Source organism: Lissotriton vulgaris, chromosome 6, assembly GCF_964263255.1.
Source record: "Lissotriton vulgaris chromosome 6, aLisVul1.2, whole genome shotgun sequence".
Lineage (NCBI taxonomy): Eukaryota > Metazoa > Chordata > Amphibia > Caudata > Salamandridae > Lissotriton > Lissotriton vulgaris.
In genome coordinates, this window is record NC_141694.1 from 1,346,097,672 (window position 1) to 1,346,114,269 (window position 16,598).

The following is a 16,598-nucleotide window of genomic DNA, read 5'->3' on the forward strand; positions in this document are numbered from 1 at the left end:
AATGCTTTTTGATGCAATGTGCCATTACATTCTTGATTGTTTTGATAACGTTGGTGGGTGGAATCGTTTTCAGTATAAATTTGATTTTTGTGCCAGTTACTACAGTACCTCCCCTTGATCCTGCTACTTCTACTGTTTCTTCTATACACTCTTTTCATTCGTTTCCCGAACATGAGCAAGCCCGACGCTCAGAATTCATTAATAACACTTTTGTACAGCTCTTGCACCAACACCAACTGGTAGTTAACACTACAGACTGCTGGGTGTGTGGCTTGATACCCCACACTATGGATAAAGGTATTCCCTATCTGGTTTTGCCTTTCAGCTACAATGGATCATTTCAGGCCCTTCAAACCATCTTTGCTTATGCCCTTGAAACCTATCCTCCACGTCCACCACGTTCCACTAAATATAACTCTGCCAACAAAGCTTTAGTCCAGGGAATTATTGACATGATCAAGGACGTCAATAATACTCCATCATACCCTAGAGACGAATTGCGAGTATATTTAAGTTGGAATACTTCAGAGTATCGCCTTAGTTTAGGAGAAAGCAAGCGTAAAAGCTCAACTCCAATCTGGGTCGTACCTCACCGAGGTCAGGTCTGTTTGCAAGGGAATGGGAGAAATCCGAGAGCTCAGCTAGGGAGGAGTGAGTGCGTAGAGACTTATGTGTTTCCGGATAACTCTTCCCCTGCCTTTCTTACTGCTAGGGGTACCTACTTCATCTGTCGAGATAGAGCTTATACATGGTTGCCTGCCGACTTTTCAGGATCATGCTATATTGCTCGATTGTTGCCTCCGACATATACTGCTTCATCTGATTACCACAGAACCAGAGTAGCGAGAGGTGTCTTCAGCAAGGAAGATACTGCTGGTCAGGAAGCTGGAGACTTCTTCAAAGGCTTCCTTCCGTTCTGGGGGCCTATGGCCAATAGTAGAAACATACGTCAGCTAACACGGGTAGTTGAATCTACTATTACCGAAACTGCTGGTGCCCTTAGCAATTTGACAGCTGAGCTTCAGGCGGATAGACTCATGACGTTGCAGAACCGTATGGTTCTAGACGTTATCCTTGCAGATCGAGGTGGGGTATGCAGAATGATCCAATCGAGCTGCTGTGTCTTTATTCCTAATAATGCTCCAACAGTCTATGAGGCGATCTCTAAGCTACACAAGATTTCCGACTCTATTCACATAGACAAGGGAAACTGGTCCTTCATGGAGTGGTTTTGGACTCTGATCTCAGCGTGGGGATGGAAGGTTCTAATGGTCATTGGTGTCATCTTAGTATTCCTGTTCTCATGTTGCCTAATTATCCAGTGTGGTCCTGCTCTGTGTAGTCTTTGTGCTGCAACTTGTCTTAGAAAACCACCTGCGTTTGGAAAAAAGGCACGAGAAAGGATGATGATACAACAGCATGTCACTGACCTGATGAGCATAGAATTAGACTCTGACATAGACTGAGTAATTGCCTATGTAAGGGCAAAAGGAGGGTCTGAGGTTCCGTGACGATTTGAACCCGTGTTTTCAATATTGTCGGAAATACATAATATTGGTATCAGCGAACCGCAAATGATCCATTTAGCATATCCTGGTGTTTTCGCTACGCTACGAGCAAGAGCACTCCTTTTATAAACACATTCCTGATCTACCCACGGCATCCATCTTTGATCATGGCCGCCATTTTGTGTTTCTTGCCCTCACATACGCAATAACCTCTGATCACTTCATTTTGATTAAGGACACGTAGCCTTAGCCGGAGATTCACCTCATTCATGATACGTGCACCTTAAACCAGATCACGCTGTAGCTGCATGACTCGACAAAGGCTGCCTCCTCTGCCCGAGGCCAGTCCTGCTAAACTGGTCTTCGTGTCCATTGTCCTGATCACGATTAGGCGGCCGAAGCCGGTAGCCTTGCCCATTTACAACCCACAAACATCCCTTATCCTGCTTTTCTATCTTCTGCACCTGGCTCTGCTCCTTTCCTTCTGGGCCTTTATTAGGGGGAGGTAACGAAATTTACGATGAGGCGGTCCGGGTCTTGAATGAAAAGTTGACATGAGATTATGATGGAAAAGTGGGAACCCCTCGTTCGTAATGTTTTGACATCAGATATTGTCGACGATTCCTGTGTACACCAAATATTTATTGTTTATGACACAAAGGTTTGGGAATGTACTAACATGTGAAGAATTCGCCTAAAGGCCAAAATTTAGTATATAAGGAGCAACCCTCTTTGTACAATTCAAACAGGCTCCTAGTTACTGCCCATGCGTAGTTCCTGTGACTTCTGTGTCCCTGCAGTAATAAACCTTTGGTCTTTGACGCCACCATCGAGAAGCCCGTGTTTCTGTTCATTTGTGCACCAAGGCAGGTGGAACTCCGGGGTCTTTGGGTGTTGTTCCCTGACACCTCTGGACGGAACCAAAAAGTCCAGAACTCCACGGCGGAGGCAAGCAGGGAAGCTGTAAATGCGGCGTGCAGCAAGTGGTGCCCCAGGCGCGGTGATTTTGACCCCCGCTCCACCGGAGGAAGGGCTCGATGTTATACGCCTCCCGGCGGAAGCCCCAGCTGGCAGTCGGCGTCCCCGCGAAGCAGGGGACGCTGGGAAATGTAGTTTCATCTTTCACCTGCTCGCCCCTCTCGGCTGCCGCATGTGTCCTGCGGCGGCGGAGGCAAGCAGGGAAGCTGTAAATGCGGCGTGCAGCAAGTGGTGCCCCAGGCGCGGTGATTTTGACCCCCGCTCCACCGGAGGAAGGGCTCGATGTTATACGCCTCCCGGCGGAAGCCCCAGCTGGCAGTCGGCGTCCCCGCGAAGCAGGGGACGCTGGGAAATGTAGTTTCACCTTTCACCTGCTCGCCCCTCTCGGCTGCCGCGAGTGTCCTGCGGCGGCGGAGTCAAGCTGGGAAGCTGTAAATGCGGCGTGCAGCAAGTGGTGCCCCAGGCGCGGTGATTTTGACCCCCGCTCCACCGGAGGAAGGGCTCGATGTTATACGCCTCCCGGCGGAAGCCCCAGCTGGCAGTCGGAGTCCCCGCGAAGCAGGGGACGCTGGGAAATGTAGTTTCACCTTTCACCTGCTCGCCCCTCTCGGCTGCCGCGTGTGTCCTGCGGCGGCGGAGGCAAGCAGGGAAGCTGTAAATGCGGCGTGCAGCAAGTGGTGCCCCAGGCGCGGTGATTTTGATCCCACAAGTCCGGGGCTCTTTCACGGCTCTCCGGACACACCTGTAGCCCCTGGGGGCCGTGCCCAGCCCTCGGATCCCAGCTGGTTGCAAAAGCACCCCGGGAGAGGCTCCTCATCTGAAGCGGGCGTGCCGCGAGGTCCGGCGGCAGCGCTTTAGGCCTGGGGGTTTGCGGCCTTGTCGGGGAGTGCTGGAGGCCACGGCGGCTTTGGAGGGCCGAGTGAGAACAACCGGGGAGCCGGGCGGGGTCTCGGTCGCTTCCTCCGGCGGATCGCTGCAGTAGCTGCTAGTGGCGGTGGAGCGGTGAGGCCCGGACTGCTGAGAGGCTGCGCCTTCCAGCCGGCGGGGTACGCGACCCCGGGGATTGCGGCCTAGTCGCGAAGGCGACCGCACTGTGCAGCGAAAGGCGAGAGGAACAGGGTTTGGCCACCCGGTGAGGAGGAGGTTTGGCCTGGAATAGCGGCGGCTCCTGGCCGGAGAGCGGAGGGCAGGGTCCGGAGAGGTGCGGTCTGGCCTTCCGGCCGCACGGACTACGCCAGGCCGGGGTCTGTGGCCTGATCGTCGCGAGGGGGCAGAACGGGCACTGCGGGCTGCCCTATTGCTGCGGAGAGAGGCTGGGCACAGTGTATGGCCTTGGTGGGAGGCGGACGTTCGGCGGCCTGGCCGGCTGTTCCGAGGCACGCCTTCCCTTCCCTTCCTGCAGCGTGAGGTCAGGTGGCTTGGACTTTGGGGACACAGTATTTTGGAGGTGAGGCTACAGCTGGATGGCACTTCATGGGGATAGCCCACTGCTGGGACTTTGGAGCTGGACCCCGCGACACGCAGTGGTTAGCCCTAGATTTGGCGATGCCGCAGGGAGTGGAGATTGCCTGGTCATAGCGCTCCTCCCTACATTGAGGTGCCGTGGGCCTGAGGGCGGAAGTGCAGCTGAGGACGGGGGGTCAGCAGTCGTAGACGCTGGACTGTCACCATTGGGTCTTGGTGCGATCCCTCACGAGGAGCTTGGAAAGGTGACACTATATATCGCCTAGAACGCCAACACTGCCGTAGGCTCTGTGGGAGAGAAGGTGGGCATGGGGGTTGCATCCCGGCTGGGACATGGTGCTGGCACCAGGGCGGAGCCATTTTTTACTGCACGGCGACCCCCTGTGAAGGACTGGGTTTTTCTAAGACCCAGCGGTGCCAGGGATAACACCTGAACCCTTCGTGGGTTACCTGTTCCGGCGTACAAATGACAGAGACACAGGACACTTCCTTCGGCGTCAAAGATTTGAGGTTTATTTACTGCAGGGAACACAGAAGTCACAAGAAGTACATAGCATGTAGGTTCACGGAGCCTGCTTCGAATTGTATCTGTGGATCGCTCCTTTTATACAGTATTTTGTCATAAGATAACATGGCGAACAAAAGTTTACAACCCGGTTCCCACAGTACATTTCATAGGGGGTCGCTTTTATGTATTCAGGGCCCGGAACATAATTACAGTAACATTTGGCGGTTCCCAACTGTAAAAGTACATCTTCCCACCATTAGTGCATTCCGTTCGGCTGTAAACGAATCAAGGAAGAAACAGAAACAGGTGCAAAGGAAGACGAGGATAGCGAACAGATCGAAGAGAGTGTAAAAGGGGTGGTATCAGGAAACACGATTGCAGGGATCAAAGGAGACGTGCCTAATGAATGCACAACTGAGACAATAGACCGGCACGGCAAGATGAGCCTCGAGCGGGGCCCTCTGTCTTACAGTATCATCCCCCTCATCATAAAGACACCCTCAAAGGAACACGTGTCTTCTGCAAGAGTTTGGGAATCCCAGGGTCACGAAGCGGACAGTGTCCATTCGCAGGCTACTTTAGGGCAAGAAACAAAATGGATGCCATATCTAAAATGGAACCCGTGGGTTCAGATAAAGAAACCCACGAAGCAAACGAACGGTTTAGGCTAGCACAGCGAAAATGCGTACACCCACTAAACTCGTCATTTGCGGTTCATAGATATCAGACTCGACCATATTCGGGCGAGTCAAAAACACCACTTACGATAGTCACGGAACCTCAGACGCTCCTTTTGCCCTCATGTAGGCAAGCACTAGTCGTAATCGGAATCGATCTCGATATTCATCAGACCATCCAGATGTTGCTGCAACATTATCCTATCCATCAATGCTTCCTTGGTAACAGGTGGCCGTCTTATACACGTTGTAGCACAGAGGCCACATAAAGCAGGACCACACTGCACACAAAGACAGCAGGTGAACAGAAATGCTACAACAACCCCAATGATCATCAGAATCTTCCAACCCCACGTCGACATCAGGCCCCAAAACCACCCAAGTAGCGTCCAATCCCCTACATCCACGTGTATGGACTCGGAGATTTTGTGCAACTTCGAGATGGCTTGATAGACAGTTGGAGCGTTGTCAGGAATGAAAACGCAGCAACTCGAATGGATCACCTTACATACTCCACCTCTATCTGCTAGAACAACGTCTAAAACCATACGATTTTGTAACGTCATAAGCCTGTCAGCCTGAAGTTCTGCTGTAATGTTGCCAAGGGCACTCGCAGTGATATTAGCGGTCGATTCCACCACTCGAGTCAACCGTCTCAGGTTCCTACTATTGATCATAGGTCCCCAAAACGGCAAGAAACCCTTAAAGAAGTCTCCTGCTTCTTGACCGGCAGTGTCCTCTTCGCTAATCACGCCTCTCACAACTCTGGTCTTGTGATAATCCGACCCAACAGTAAAGGTCGGCGGCAACAAATTTGCAATATAACATGTGCCTGAGAAGTCACGAGGCAGCCATGTATATGCACGATCATAACAAACAAAGTAAGTACCCTTGGCAGTCAGAAGAACAGGGGAAGAGGTCGTCGGCAAAACATATGTTTCGGTACAGGCACTCCTCCCAAGCTGAGCTCGCGGGCTTCGACCTAGGCCTTTCAGACAGAAATTACCGAGATGGGGTACGATCCAGATTGGAGACGAGCTTTTAAGCTGCCGATCACCCACTGACATGCTATACTCAGCCTCACTCAGATCTCGGTATGCTCGCACCTCTTCCTCTGGAATAAGCGATGCGTCGAAGATATCCCTATCTAAATCGGCAACCGCTCTTGCCAGAGGCTTATGGTACGGGCCAGGACCATGATCTGCAGTGCGTGGCTCTCGATGGGGGTAAGAATCTAGTGCGCTATGAAACATTGTTTGGAATGCTCGAGCTGAACCCTGGGAACTGTAGGGAAGAACGAAGCACGGAATTCCCCTATCGGTGGTGTGTGGCATTAACCCACACACCCAACAATTGGTAGTATTCATTACCAACTGATGCTGATGAAGGAGCTGAACGAAGGAATTGTTCATAAATTCCGCGCGTCTAACCTGTTCATGTTGGGGTAAGATATGAAAGGAATGAGGGGAAACAGTGGAAGTAGGTTTAGATTCAGAAGAAGGGGTAGGTGAAACAGAAGGCAATAGTGACTGTATCACATAATAAACTCCACCCACCAATAACAAGGAAATAGTTAGGAACAGAAGGAACACCTGAAACATGAAGCATTTAGTACATACAATCCTATGCAATTCGAATCTTTGAGATTGAGTCTTCTCCAATTCCGACAGCTTTGAGAAAGCCATCCTCTAAAACCATCCGCAACGTTCTTGACGCACTTCGTTCTGTGTAGCAATAGTCAATCCCCAGGAGTTCCTAGGAATCGACGGTCTCCGACCTAGTGTCAGGACCTACTAAACAGAAGGAAGTACCCGCACGGCCCTACGGTCCACCCGGATGTAAGGTTCTTTTAATTAAACAATATATACAAAATCTTCTAGCTGTGGAAAAAAATACACATATGCGGAAAAAAAACTCAGAATTCATACAAAAATCACAGTTATTCAAAAACGTTCAAAGTGAAAATGGGGTAACGTGCCTTTCAGAAAGGAAAAAGCAAAACAACTTTTTATTAGTCTCTAGGGTTAGAACGGAGAGAATATCTGCTTCTTCCAGGACGAGTCTGCTCTTCAAACAGTTGATCGGATGATAAAACAGAGTCCTGTCGATCAGACAATTGTTCAGATCTTGAATTTTCCAGTGACAAAGGTTCAACAGTATCGTCCGGCTGCACTGAAGTCTCTCCCACAGGCTGAGCGTCACTGAATGGAACAAAGTTTGGCAAAACTTCAGTTTCAGAGGAGGCGATGCCCTTCCTCACCCACGAGTCCGCTGGCAAAGGGATTGGTACTTTCTTGGTATGGGTGGCATGCACCCAATGTTTGCGGCCCTCCAAACGAACAGCAGTTCTCGTGGCAAGGAGCACCTGATAGGGCCCGATAAACCTTGGCTCAAGATTTCGTTTTCGGCCAAAGTTCCTCGTAACCACCCAGTCTCCGGGGTGGAGCTGGTGGCCTGGGCCCTCCGTCTGCGCCGGCATTGCTTCAAAAACCTGTTGGTGAATTAACCTCAGTTTAGCAGTCAGATCATGAAGGTAGTTAATCAGCATTGGATATTCAAGATCAACAAACGCACAGGGTCTAGGGACCCCCCAAACATTAGCAGGACGGCCGAACACAATCTCATATGGGCTGAGCCCTACTAGAGAGTGTACGGTCGCCCTAGTTGACAAAAGAACCAAGGGCAAAGCATCAGGCCACGAGAGACCAGTCGTAGCCTGAATCTTTGCGAGTTTTAGTTTGAGAGTGCCATTGTACCCCTCAACCAAACCTGCTGACTGGGGATGGTTGGCACTATGGAATTTTTGTATAATTCCAAGGCCCTTACACACACTCTTCATCACACTCCCCACAAACTCACTTCCATTATCAGACCATACAATCCGTGGCATTCCATACCGAGGAAAGTATTCCTTCAGTAGGATCTTCGCTGTTGACAGAGCAGTATTGTCTTTAAGAGGGTAGGCTTCGATCCATCGGGAGAATGCGCAAACCACAACCAAAACATATTTTAGGTTATTGCATCGCTCCATATGGATGAAATCCAGCTGAATTACCTCAAAGGGACATGAAGGAGGAGCAAAGTGGCCAGGGGGTGTAGGAGTTCCCTTGCCAGGATTGTACATCATACATATCATGCAACTCTTGACCAATCTCTCAGCGCACTTAGCGATACCATCATTCTTCCATACAGGGGACAACTACTTGCAAATACCTTTCGCACTAATATGTGACAAACCGTGTGCCATAGTCACAACAGCTAACACATATGCATCCGGCAGCATCCACCTTTTATTCTCCGACAAATCGATCCAACAGCCATTCGCATCCATCTTTCCCGTACTCTCTTTCCACTTGGTCTTTTCAGTCTCGGTGGCCTCATTCTGAATCGCTTTCACACTTTCGATAGTGTCTTCACACATACCGGCTTCTGCAGGCCACCTTACCGAACTCGTCACATACATTCTAGTTGTAAGGTTCCTCGCAGTCTCCTTAGCAATCTCATCAGCGAATGCATTGCCACGACCAACATCATCCGTCACCTTACGGTGTGCACTACATTTAATAATCGCCACCTGCTTGGGTAATGTAAGTGCATCTAAAAGATCATTCACAAGCTGTCCATGCTGAATCTTCGTGCCATGCGATGTCATAAAACCTCTCTCTCTCCACAATCGTCCAAAACTATGCGCAACACCGAACGCATACTGACTATCTGTAAACACATTCACCCGTTTCCCTTTTGACAAAACACACGCTCTAGTTAAGGCAATTAGCTCCGCCGCCTGTGCAGAGTTCTGATTCAATCTCGCAGTCTCCACAACCGTACTCAACGTCACCACAGCATACGCAGTCGTCACATCACCATTCGGCAACTTAAAACACGAACCATCCACATACAAAGTACCATTGGGTTCTTCCAATGGAGTGTTTTTTAGGTCAACACGACCCTTTGTTTCCTCCTCAGTTCGTAAGTAACAGTCATGTGCGGCTACCTCATCTGATTCCATATTGGTTGGCAACAAAGTCGCCGGGTTTAGGACATTGCAGCGCTTTATTTGAATGTGACTTGCCAAGAGCGTCAACTCATAACCAGACAACCTTGCGCTCGTCAGATGTTGAGTTTTCGTACGATTCAAAAGAGTGTCAACTGCATGCGGAACCATCACCGTAAGCATATTATCCATGACCAATCCTGCAGATTGCCGGATGGACACCGCAGCTGCCGCTGTTGCTCTCAAACAACTCGGCAATGCTCTAGCTACTGGGTCCAAGGTCGAGGAAAAATATGCACATGGACGTTGCTTACCACCAAATTGTTGCGTCAAAACACTCAACGCACAACCTTCCCGCTCGTGAACGTATAGTGTAAACGGCTTACCGTAGTCAGGAGTACCTAACACAGGGGCCGAACACAACGCATCACGCAGTTCAGAAAAACTTTTCTGACACTCTTCCGTCCATGGCAAAGGAGTTGGAACATCCTTGCACATAAGAGCTACCAATGGTTTCGCTAGCAATGAAAAATTTGGAATCCATTGCCTGCAGTATGACGTGATACCTAAAAAGGCACGCACATCTCTCTGAGTTGTTGGCACAGACATTCGAGCGATCGCTGCAATTCTCTCTGGGGTCAACCTTCTTCCCTCCTTTGACAATAAGTGACCTAAATAGGTGACTTCTTGGCAACAATATTGCAGTTTAGAAGGTGACACATTGTGATGTAAGTCACAGAGATGTTGCAACAAAGACACTGTAGCAGTTTTGCAAATGTCCTGTGTGTCCGCAGCCACCAATAAGTCATCGACATATTGGATCAAGGCCGCACCAGCCGGCAACACAAACGCATCAAGTTGGCTCTTCAGGGCTTGGCTGTATATCGATGGACTCTCACAGTAGCCCTGAGGAGCGCGTTTAAACCTAAAGCTGCGGCCACCTAAAGAGAAACCGAAAAGATCCCTGCTCTCTTCAGCAATCGGAATGCTAAAGAAAGCATTCTTTAGATCGATCATTGAGAACCAGGACGCAGATGCTGGAATCAGAGTCAGCAAAGCCGTAATGTCAGGCACCACAGGGAACTGAGGAATCACAATTTTGTTCACCTCCCGTAAATCAATGACAAAACGATAAACAAGAGGCTTAGACGGATCAGTGCGTTTCAAAATGGGTAACACAGGGCTATTACACACGTTTCCCCGTGTCTCCTCGATAACATCTTTCTCGATCAAATCATAGATGATCGCTAACAATGCTCGTTCACCATCAAGGGAGATACAATACTGGGGAATGCGTGGTAATCGCACATTTGATTTCAGCTGAACAACATAAGGGGAGATGTCAAGCAGGCCCACGTCATTGGGACCTGTTGCCCACAAAGATGCAGGAAAAGAACTCAATTCCGGTGGGAGCTTATCGATGGACAAGTACATAGGAGAGATAACTCTCTCACCCAATGTAAGCTTTACTCCCGCAGGAGAACAATACAAAGTCACATACAGACGTTTCATCAAATCCAGGCCCAAAAGATTTTCACCACAGCCAGTAGTTAAAATCAAAGGAGCTTTTAGCTCACGAGGCCCAATTGTAAGGGGCAAAGGGCGAGAAACCGGATTGCTAACAGGGGCGCCAGAGAATCCAACGGAAACATTTGTTAAGCCAGACAAAGGTGCGCCAGGGAGTTTCGAATGCATGATGGAACTTTTCGCTGCACCAGTATCCAACAGAAAAGGCTCAACTACGCCCGAGGTGGCAACTGCGACGTAAGGCCCTCTCTGATCAACCGGAACTGATACTACTCCCTCTCTTTGTCTATGGCTGTCCTAGTAATTACCTCCGTCAGTACCCTGATCGACGTAATAATCATCCACATTGTATTGTGCGGATCTACCTGATGATGACCCACGCTGATCAAAACAATTATTAGAATCAGAGGAATTAATAGAACGATCATTTTGATTCTGCGTAACAGCACGACCTCTACCTCGTGGAGCCTGTTGAGGACCACTACGGCCTCCTCTAGATGAATTGCCACTATTTCGATCACGCAAAACTGGACAATCGAATTTCAAATGACCCTCACCTCTACAATAGGCACACTGATTGTACCCAAGCATAGATCTCTGCGAAGAAAAGTCATTCCGTGATTGTGACCTAGCGGGCTGTGACTGCGATCTATTCCGCTGCTGAGAATCATTCTGATTCGAGCGCGGAGGATATGCTTGTTGCAACAAAACTTTCGTTTTGAGCTCTTTCGTCTTTTTATCTGCACAATCGCTTTCTTCTTTCTCCCTATTTTCGTAATATTGAGCCGTAGCCAATATCTGGGCAGAAGTAGAAACAGCCCACGCACTCTCTGAATTCTTCAATTTGTTGCTTAGATCAGGCAACAGATTCGACACAAATTTGTCCACAAACAATCTCTGACCCCCTTCATTGCCCAAATCTTGACCACTATGATCGATGAATGCCTCCTCAAATCTCGTAAAGAAATCGGAGACACTCTCGTCCTTCTTTTGCTTGCAAGCGGACAATTTGTCCCAGTTAACTTTCATAGCTGGCATAAGCGTTTTCATAAGGGTAATTATTCTCTGAGGAAGATCAGAAATGAGCTGCTCAGGCTTAGCCCCACCAACTTGTCGGGCATCAGCCGCCACAAGAGCAGGCCAGTCACCACCTAACTCAGCTACATGATTTTCCTGACGAATCTTCGCCCATACCGGTTGCAGTACGACATTGCCAAACAACATATCGATGTCGGCAAGATTCATTATCGTAGCATCCACTAACTGTGACAATTCTTTATAGTACCCTGCAGGATTTTTGCGAGGGTCGGGCAAAGTCTGCTTAACCTGCAAAACTTCCGATCGTTTCCATGGAAGGTGTATCCACACCCTCTGGAAATGTGGCGGAATAATAGGAACAGCAGTAGCATCACCTGGCATCCACACTGGTGGAACTTTGCGCATGGGAAACTGACCAGGCATTGCCATCCACTCTTCAGTTTCATCCTTAAACAATGATCGAGGTATGATAGTGGGACGAAAAGATAGTAGATGCTCGACAGCACGTCGAACATTGCTACCCACCAGTATACCACTCGCAAACTGAAGCTGAAGTTCAACTACATTGATCGGTACTGCGTTTACTTCATCATTCGATATCGCTTCACGTAGAAATTTACACATTTCATCGAACACAAATCTCTATGTTGGCTCATTGAATTGAGAGAACGTTTCTAACACTATGCGCGGGGGATTTTTAATGGGGTACCTAATCCAATTACGCGCCATCCTAATTAACGTGTCACGCTCCCTACCATCAGGAAGCTGACTTCGTCGTTGGGGAGCATCAGAACCAGCAGACCCAAGAATCGGTCCAAGAGGAGTGTAGAAGTTGGCAGCAACAGTAGGAACACGACGTCGAACAGACGGAGAAGAAGAGAGAAGCAAAGGGGTAACAATAGAAGAGGCAAAAACAGGAGGAGCAGCAGGAGTAGCCACAAGGGTGGAAGCAGCGGGAACAGTAGTTTGAGAAGGTATAGCCGGTGGAGCAGTAGGAACAGGAGCAGGTAGTGGAACAGGAACAAGAGGAAGAGCTGCCGGAACAGCAGGTTGGGGATCAGGAGGAACCACGGGAACTGTGGTATCCTGTGCATAGGGAGGTGGCGACTTCAGTAGACAAGACAACAAAGGATCCTCTACTGAATCCTCTCCTTTCTTATCCGTACCCGTCGGTAATGCGGGATAACATTTATCCACCGTCATGCGTTGCAATCTATCAAAAATTTCCTTTTCCTTCTCCTCTTTGTCTCGATGAAACTGTTCTGCATTTCTCATCGTTGTAACGATACCTTCTCTCTTATTACGTTTAAGCTGCTTGATTTCTTTCTGCTTGGCTTCCTTACGCCACAACCGAAAGGAATCAAACATGGCCGGCCTTGCTTTTCTTTGGAACAATTTAGCTTCAAGATTATCTAAAATCGGGGTCTCAAAACTACCATGAGGTGGCCAACTAAGGACACCGTCTTCTTTGGTGTAACAAACCCAGCAATCATTGAATGTGATAGGACCCACACCATGTCGACTATATAATTCATAAATTGGAGTTCCAACTGGAGGTATCGGACATGAGTCCTCCAATCGGGAATCCGCACCACAACCTCTAAAGCAACTGAACAAAGTACTACGGCCAGGCATCGTGCACACTAACCGAGTTTCACAAACGTCAAGGGTAATTGGATTACAATATCCCTGCAAAAATGCAAAAACCCTCGGTTTTTGGCGACTGCAGACGTCAAATAGAACAACTAAGAACAGAATACGGAGACCCACAAATGCAATGGAACCATGCAACAACTAAGCACCCACAACAACTAAGAATTCTGGGGAGCGACCCACAAATACTTAACTCAAGGATCAATGGCGTCACCAGGAAGACCCGTCAATCGTCTCGCTGTACCAAGGTCTACGCCAGGCGCCAAAACAGGTCTACAGTCAGGGCAGCAGTCCGTCGCAGCCGTCAGGAGGCGGGAATCTTCGCGGGAAAAGTCGTCGGGCCACTTGTTTCGATAACTGGATCGATGAAGCGGGGTGCACCTTCCCTTGGAGATTTCACACGAAGTTCCTCACGATCGTCGGGCTTTGGACCGGTACCACTGATGTAGCCCCACGTGGGCGCCAACTGAAGGACTGGGTTTTTTTAAGACCCAGCGGTGCCAGGGATAACACCTGAAACCTTCGTGGGTTACCTGTTCCGGCGTTCAAATGACAGAGACACGGGACACTTCCTTCGGCGTCAAAGATTCGAGGTTTATTTACTGCAGGGAACATGGAAGTTACGAGAAGTACATAGCATGTAGGTTCACGGAGCCTGCTTCGAATTGTATCTGTGGATCGCTCCTTTTATACAGTATTTTGTCATAAGATAACATGGCGAACAAAAGTTTACAACCTGGTTCCCACAGTACATTTCATAGGGGGTCGCTTTCATGTATTCAGGGCCCGGAACATAATTACAGTAACATTTGGCGGTTCCCAACTGTAAAAGTACATCTTCCCACCATTAGTGCATTCCGTTCGGCTGTAAACGAATCAAGGAAGAAACAGAAACAGGTGCAAAGGAAGACGAGGATAGCGAACAGATCGAAGAGAGTGTAAAAGGGGTGGTATCAGGAAACACGATTGCAGGGATCAAAGGAGACGTCCCTAATGAATGCACAACTGAGACAATAGACCGGCACAGCAAGATAAGCCTCGAGCGGGGCCCTCTGTCTTACAGTATCATCCCCCTCATCATAAAGACACCCTCAAAGGAACACGTGTCTTCTGCAAGAGTTTGGGAATCCCAGGGTCACGAAGCGGACAGTGTCTGTTCGCAGGCTATTTGAGGGCAAGAAACAAAATGGATGCCATATCTAAAATGGAACCCGTGGGTTCAGATAAAGAAACCCACGAAACAAACGAACGGTTTAGGCTGGCACAGCGAAAATGCGTACACCCACTAAACTCGTCATTTGCGGTTCATAGATATCAGACTCGACCATATTCGGGCGAGTCAAAAACACCACTTACGATAGTCACGGAACCTCACCTGCTTTAGATTGGGCTCCGACGGTACAGAGGCTCAACGATGTCCACCACGGTCCGCAAAGGGAAACCCGGCAAGGATGGTCAGCCCAAGGCATCCCAGCAGCCAGCGTCGCCTGGTCCCAGCGCTTCATCCGGGCAGAAAGACGATGAGGCCCCAGCTACCAAGGCCTTTATGACGGAGCTCTTCGCATCAATGAAGGAAGACATATCTGAACTCCGGGCTCAACTGGCGACGGATCTTCGCGATGTACGCAGGGACGTGGACAGCATCGGAGAGCGCGTGGCAACCCTGGAGGACCATGACCTGAGCGTGGCGAATAATGTTCACCAACTGCAACAAGAGGTGCTCCACCTCACGGAGCAGAATCTGGACCTCCAAGCCCACACGGAAGATCTGGAGAACTGTTCCCGCCGGAACAACATCCGCATACGTGCGGTGCCGTGGGGCGGTGAGGCGGGTGACTTGCGAGGCTATGTGCAGGCACTCTTCTTGCAGATTCTCGACGAGGAGGACTTGAGCGATATCAGGATGGATAGGGTCCACAGGGTGGGTTTGCCCAGACGAGATGGAGGGCCGCCCCCTGACATTTTGGTTTGCGTGCACGATTTCCAACTCAAGGAGCGTATCCTACGGAAGGCGCCGGACATTCCATCCCTGCAATTCCGAGAGCACCGTCCTCAATTTTACCAAGACTTAGCAGCTTCAACACTTCAGAAGAGACGCGAGTTCCGTCCAGTGACCACCTCTTTGAAAGAGCGCAACATTTCCTATTCGTGGGGTCATCCCTTCCGCATCATCTTTAGGTGGCAAAACAGGCTGGCGCAGATGAGTTCCCTCCAAGTGGCAAAAGAGCTTCTGGGCCTTGACGACTCGACTCCACCGCCGGCGGCTGGCGGTTCACCATCGAGGGGACAACGGCGGTCCCCCTCGTGGCACAGAGTGGATTCGGGGACAGATCGCAGGAGACCTGACCGAACGCTTAGCCAGCAGGAGAGAGGCGAGGCAGTGGCTTCTGTGGCCTCGGTGACATCGGCGTCTTCTCAGCAGAGCTCCGGAGCGGCCTGGGCCGGTGGCTGACGGCGCCGGAGGGACACATGAACTCAGGTACCGAGGGTATTTTTGTACTTTTTGAGGAGACACCCCGGACCGTGGCCCTTGGGGACCTTTCAGTGGTGCCCCGACCCCAGCAGGAGGAGGTCTCTTCGGACTACTACCCTTTGGGACTGTTGAGTATATAGCTATTGCTATGGTTGGTTGGTTTGTTGGGGGGGAAGGGGGTTTGTAGGTTTGGGGTGGGGTCCGGGAGTGGGGTAGTTGGGGACTGGGTTGGGGTGGGTTGAGTAGTGGTGGTGGCCTATGGATGTTTGCTGTGAGTTTTGTTCCCCCTAGAAGGACACTCCGTGGGCATTTGTATACCATGTTTCTGTACGGGGCAGCCCCCAGTGTTCTTTCTTGTCTAGGAACTCCCTATTGTTGCAGTGGTGCAGGTGTTTTGGGGTATGTAGGGCATGGGGCGGACGAGGGATGGATCTGTTGGTTCCACGCGGGAGGCTGCTGGGGCAAGAAGGGATGTCTGGATGTTTTTGGCGGGAAGGGGGCAGGGACATGTTGACATTGCAATTGCAAGGCGGTGGAGTCTGATGTTTTCCCATGCCTCCTAGCATTGGCACGTGGAATGTGAAGGGTCTCAACTCTCCGCAGAAACGCCAAAGACTATGGAAATACTTGTCTGAACATAACTTAGATGTGGTGGGTCTCCAGGAGACCCATTTGGCCGCAAAGATGAGCTACGGCTCCGACATAAACACTTCCCTCTCATCTATAGGTCTTCTGCCCCTACCAAACACAGAGGGGTGGCTCTTCTCTTTCGGGCCTC